Below are 6,461 nucleotides of genomic sequence, written 5' to 3'. Positions count from 1 at the left end.
CTCTCATTCTCCCCCTCTCCTGAAAAAGAGCCCAGAAAGGCAATTCTGATATTCTCCAGCAGAGAGCAGCAGCAAGCCACACTCTCATTCTCCCCCTATGCTGAAAAAGAGCCCAGAGAGGCAATTCTGATATTCTCCAGCAGAGGGCAGCAGCAAGCCACACTCTCATTCTCCCCCTATGCTGAAAAGAGCCAAGAGAGGCAATTCGGATATTATCCAGAAGAGGGCAGCAGCAAGCCACACTCTCATTCTCTCCCTCTGCTGAAAAAGAGCCCAGAGAGGCAATTCTGATATTCTCCAGCAGAGGGCAGCAGCAAGCCACACTCTCATTCTCTCCCTCTGCTGAAAAAGAGCCCAGAGGCAATTCTGATATTCTCCAGCAGAGAGCAGCAGCAAGCCGCACTCTCATTCCCTCCCTCTGCTGAAAAAGAGCCCAGAGAGGCAATTCTGATATTCTCCAGAAGAGGACAGCAGCAAGCCACACTCTCATTCCCTCCCTCTGCTGAAAAAGAGCCCAGAGAGGCAATTCTGATAATTTCCAGCTGAGGGCAGCACCAAGCCACACTCTCATTCCCTCCCTCTGCTGAAAAAGAGCCCAGAGAGGCAATTCTGATATTCTCCAGCAGAGGGCAGCAGCAAGCCACACTCTCATTCCCTCCCTCTGCTGAAAAAGAGCCCAGAGAGGCAATTCTGATATTCTCCAGCAGAGAGCAGCAGCAAGCCACACTCTCATTCCCTCCCTCTGCTGAAAAAGAGCCCAGAGAGGCAATTCTGATATTCTCCAGAAGAGGGCAGCAGCAAGTCACACTCTCATTCTCCCCCTCTCCTGAAAAAGAGCCCAGAAAGGCAATTCTGATATTCTCCAGCAGAGAGCAGCAGCAAGCCACACTCTCATTCTCCCCCTATGCTGAAAAAGAGCCCAGAGAGGCAATTCTGATATTCTCCAGCAGAGGGCAGCAGCAAGCCACACTCTCATTCTCCCCCTATGCTGAAAAAGAGCCAAGAGAGGCAATTCGGATATTATCCAGAAGAGGGCAGCAGCAAGCCACACTCTCATTCTCCCCCTCTGCTGAAAAAGAGCCCAGAGAGGCAATTCTGATATTCTCCAGCAGAGGGCAGCAGCAAGCCACACTCTCATTCCCTCCCTCTGCTGAAAAAGAGCCCAGAGAGGCAATTCTGATATTCTCCAGCAGAAGGCAGCAGCAAGCCACACTCTCATTCTCTCCCTCTGCTGAAAAAGAGCCCAGAGAGGCAATTCGGATATTATCCAGAAGAGGGCAGCAGCAAGCCACACTCTCATTCTCTCCCTCTGCTGAAAAAGAGCCCAGAGAGGCAATTCTGATATTCTCCAGCAGAGAGCAGCAGCAAGCCACACTCTCATTCCCTCCCTCTGCTGAAAAAGAGCCCAGAGAGGCAATTCTGATATTCTCCAGAAGAGGGCAGCAGCAAGCCACACTCTCATTCCCTCCCTCTGCTGAAAAAGAGCCCAGAGAGGCAATTCTGATATTCTCCAGAAGAGGGCAGCAGCAAGCCACACTCTCATTCTCCCCCTCTCCTGAAAAAGAGCCCAGAGAGGCAATTCTGATATTCTCCAGCAGAGAGCAGCAGCAAGCACACTCTCATTCTCCCCCTATGCTGAAAAAGAGCCCAGAGAGGCAATCTGATATTCTCCAGCAGAGGGCAGCAGCAAGCCACACTCTCATTCCCTCCCTCTGCTGAAAAAGAGCCCAGAGAGGCAATTCTGATATTCTCCAGCAGAGGGCAGCAGCAAGCCACACTCTCATTCTCTCCCTCTGCTGAAAAAGAGCCCAGAGAGGCAATTCTGATATTCTCCAGCAGAGGGCAGCAGGAAGCCACACTCTCATTCCCTCCCTCTGCTGAAAAAGAGCCCAGAGAGGCAATTCGGATATTCTCCAGCAGAGGGCAGCAGGAAGCCACACTCTCATTCCCTCCCTCTGCTGAAAAAGAGCCCAGAGAGGCAATTCTGATATTCTCCAGCAGAGGGCAGCAGCAAGCCACACTCTCATTCTCTCCCTCTGCTGAAAAAGAGCCCAGAGAGGCAATTCGGATATTATCCAGAAGAGGGCAGCAGCAAGCCACACTCTCATTCTCTCCCTCTGCTGAAAAAGAGCCAGAGAGGCAATTCTGATATTCTCCAGCAGAGAGCAGCAGCAAGCCACACTCTCATTCCCTCCCTCTTCTGAAAAAGAGCCCAGAGAGGCAATTCTGATATTCTCCAGAAGAGGCAGCAGCAAGCACACTCTCATTCCCTCCCTCTGCTGAAAAAGAGCCCAGAGAGGCAATTCTGATATTCTCCAGAAGAGGGCAGCAGCAAGCCACACTCTCATTCTCCCCCTCTCCTGAAAAAGAGCCCAGAGAGGCAAATATTCTGATATTCTCCAGCAGAGAGCAGCAGCAAGCCACACTCTCATTCTCCCCTATGCTGAAAAAGAGCCCAGAGAGGCAATTCTGATATTCTCCAGCAGAGGGCAGCAGCAAGCCACACTCTCATTCCCTCCCTCTGCTGAAAAAGAGCCCAGGGAGGCAATTCTGATATTCTCCAGCAGAGGGCAGCAGCAAGCCACACTCTCATTCTCTCCCTCTGCTGAAAAAGAGCCCAGAGAGGCAATTCTGATATTCTCCAGCAGAGGGCAGCAGGAAGCCACACTCTCATCCCTCCCTCTGCTGAAAAAGAGCCCAGAGAGGCAATTCGGATATTCTCCAGCAGAGGGCAGCAGCAAGCCACACTCTCATTCTCTCCCTCTGCTGAAAAAGAGCCCAGAGAGGCAATTCTGATATTCTCCAGCAGAGGGCAGCAGGAAGCCACACTCTCATTCCCTCCCTCTGCTGAAAAAGAGCCCAGAGAGGCAATTCGGATATTATCCAGCAGAGGGCAGCAGCAAGCCACACTCTCATTCTCTCCCTCTGCTGAAAAAGAGCCCAGAGAGGCAATTCTGATATTATCAAGAAGAGGGCAGCAGCAAGCCACACTCTCATTCTCCCCCTCTGCTGAAAAAGAGCCGAGAGCCGCAATTCAGATATTATCCAGCAGAGGGCAGCAGCAACCCACACTCTCATTCCCTCCCTCTGCTGAAAAAGAGCCGAGAGCCGCAATTCAGATATTATCCAGCAGAGGGCAGCAGCAACCCACACTCTCATTCCCTCCCTCTGCTGAAAAAGAGCCGAGAGCCGCAATTCAGATATTATCCAGCAGAGGGCAGCAGCAAGCCACACTCTCATTCTCTCCCTCTGCTGAAAAAGAGCCCAGAGAGGCAATTCTGATATTCTCCAGCAGAGGGCAGCAGCAAGCCACACTCTCATTCCCTCCCTCTGCTGAAAAAGAGCCCAGAGAGGCAATTCTGATATTCTCCAGCAGAGGGCAGCAGCAAGCCACACTCTCATTCTCTCCCTCTGCTGAAAAAGAGCCCAGAGAGGCAATTCTGATCATTTCCAGCAGAGAGCAGCAGCAAGCCACACTCTCATTTCCTTCCTTTGCTCAACAGTACCACAGAGAGGCATTTCTGATACTATCCAGCAGAGGGCAGCAGCAAGCCTCATTCTCATTCCCTCCCTCTGCTGAAAAAAAGCCCAGAGTGGCAATTCTGATAATTTCCAGCTGAGGGCAGCAGAAAGCCACACTCTCATTCCCTCCCTCTGCTGAGAAAGAGCCCAGAGTGGCAATTCTGATATTTTCCAGCAGAGGGCAGCAGCAAGCCACACTCTCATTCCCTCCCTCTGCTGAAAAAGAGCCCAGGGATGCAATTCTGATAATTTCCAGCAGAGAACAGCAGCAAGCTGCACTCTCATTCCCTCCCTCTGCTAAAAAGGAGCCCAGAGTGGCAATTCTGATAATTTCCAGCAGAGTGCAGCAACAAGACACACTCTCATTCCCTCCCTCTTCTTAAAAAAAAAGTCCAGAAGGCAATTCTGATCATTTCCAGCAGAGGGCAGCAGCAAACCACACTCTCATTCCCTACGTCTGCTCAAAAAGAGCCCAGAGAGGCAATTCTAATATTTTCCAGCAGATGGCAGCAGCAAGATTCACTTGAATTTCCCTTCATCTAGTCTAGAAAAAAAAGCAGGCCAGTGGTGCAATTCTTATTTTCTCCAGCAGAGGACAGCAGCAAGCTGCACATTCCCTTCCTCTAGGTAAAAACATAGGCCAGAGATTCAGGTCTGATATTTTCCAGCAGAGGGCAGCAGCAAGCCACGCTTACATTCCTGACCTCTGCTTAAATAAAAAGCCCAGAGATGCAATTATGATATTATCCAATAGAGGTAGGGTTGCCAAGACCAATTCAAGAAATATCTGGGGACTTTGGGGGTGGCGCCAGGAGACATTGGGGTGAAGTCAGGAGACATTGGGGGTGGAGCCAGGAGCAAGGTTGTGACAAGCAAATTGAACTCCAAAGGGAGTTCTAGCCATCACTTTTAAAGGGACTGCACACCTTTTAAATGCCTCCCCTTCATTGGAAATAATGAAGGATAGGGGCACCTTCTTTGGGGGCTCATAGAATTGGACCCCCTGGTCCAATCCTTTTGAAACTTGGAGGGTATTTTAGGGGGGGGGGCACTGAATGCTATGCTAAAAATTTGATGCCTCTACCTCAAAAAACCACCTCTCCAGATACCCGTGGATCAACTTTCCATAGTAACCTATGGGAATCTGTCTCCATAGGGAATAATAGAGTTCCCAGCAGACATTTCCCTCCCCCCACACACACACACTTTCTGATGGCCCTAAAGTGGGGGGGGGCTCCAAACCGGGGGATCCCCTTCTCCTAACTTGGGATTGGCAACCCTAAATAGAGGGCAGCAGCAAGCTGCACTTCCATTCACTTCCTAGTAAGAAAACAGGTTAGAAGTGCAATTCAGATATTTTCCACCCGAGGGCAGCAGCAAGTCACACTTGCATTTCCAACCTCTGCTAAAAAAAAGACCCCAGAGAGGAAATTCTGATATTATCCAGCAGAGGGCAGCAACAAACTGCAAACTGCAATCTTCCATCTTCCGTTTAAAAAGCCGGAGAGGTGACTCCGCTTTCCATCCTTCCGAGGTCGGTAAAATGAATACCCAGCTTGCTCAGGGGAAAGTACAGATGACTGGGGAAGGCAATGGTAAACCACCCCATAAAAAGTCTGCCGTGAAAACCTTATGATGTGATGTCACCCCATGGGTCGGTAATGACTTGGTGCTTGCACAGGGGACTATCTTTTACCTTTTACGCTTCTTGATATACATGCAAGCACATTGGGTATAAAAGAAATCCCCCCAAAGCATCTTTTGCAATGAATCTTTGCAAGATGCCTTAAGGTTCCTTTTTGCTTCTTCATACAGCCAGCTTTAACGCCTTTCCTTCTGCCATTCTAAGCAGTAGATTTTCCAACTTGCCGATCCAACAGCGCTGCTACCCTTGTTCGAGTAATGCAATTGAGACTATCACACACATACTTTTACACTGTAACCTTTATCAGGTTGAGAGATGTCAAATACTTATCCCATTACTCTCTAAATTTAAACCTTTGCAAGATTATATTGACCTCAAACCTGAAATATTGCAGACATTCTTGTTAAGGGATAGCCAGAAATGGGTAGCACGTGCGATAGCACAATTCTGTGTATTAGCTCTTAGGAAAAGGAACTGTGTGATTAAGGGAGTGTAATTGATTTAGAACTTATTTTTATGTACATTTACAAACTTGCTTTCTACTTGCTTCAAACTGGCTGGTCCTTGGATCATAATAAAGAATTGATTTATTGATTCTTCAGAGCTACAGAGGGAAGATCCAATCACAGTCTGCTTCCTGCTCTCTCTGACTCTTCCCATTTTCTTGTTGCTGTATATAGTTTCTTCTTCTTCTTCTGTTATTTTCTAGCACTGTGGTCTCTTGGAGTCACCTCCCACCCCAGACTACTTAGAAGTTTAAATCCCGGAATGGGAAATGATTGTTCCTCTGCTCAAATGCCCATGTCCATAAAGGCTCACACATGAACAGTCAAAAACCACGCTATGGAGCTTGCCATTCCCCACGCTGCTGATAGATTTTGCTCTGTCCAAAAGGAAAATTCTGTTTTATTTTAGCTAAAAGAACAAACACCCTTGGATTTTAACTGAGTATAGGTCAGGCACTTTTGGAATAACAACATCAGAAGAGCCCTGCTGGATCAGACCAGTGGTCCATTGAGACCAGCATCTAGTCTCACACAGTGGCCAACCAGTTCCTCCAGAGCGCCAACAGCAGGACAGAGTGGCTAAGGCCTCCCTCTAACGTTGCCTCCCGGCTCTGGGATTCAGAGCTTTAGTGCCTCAGAATGTGAAGGTTCCCCTCAGTCACCATGGCTAGAAGCCATTGAGAGACTTGTCCTCCATGAATCTATCTCATCCCCCTTTGAAGCTGTTTATTCCTGTGGCCCTCACAACATCCTCTGGCAGCCAATTCTACGTTTTAATCACTGGGATG

Source organism: Heteronotia binoei, chromosome 17, assembly GCF_032191835.1.
Source record: "Heteronotia binoei isolate CCM8104 ecotype False Entrance Well chromosome 17, APGP_CSIRO_Hbin_v1, whole genome shotgun sequence".
NCBI lineage: Eukaryota > Metazoa > Chordata > Lepidosauria > Squamata > Gekkonidae > Heteronotia > Heteronotia binoei.
The sequence above is the reverse complement of the archived record's forward strand: the minus strand, read 5'-3'. Positions refer to the sequence as shown.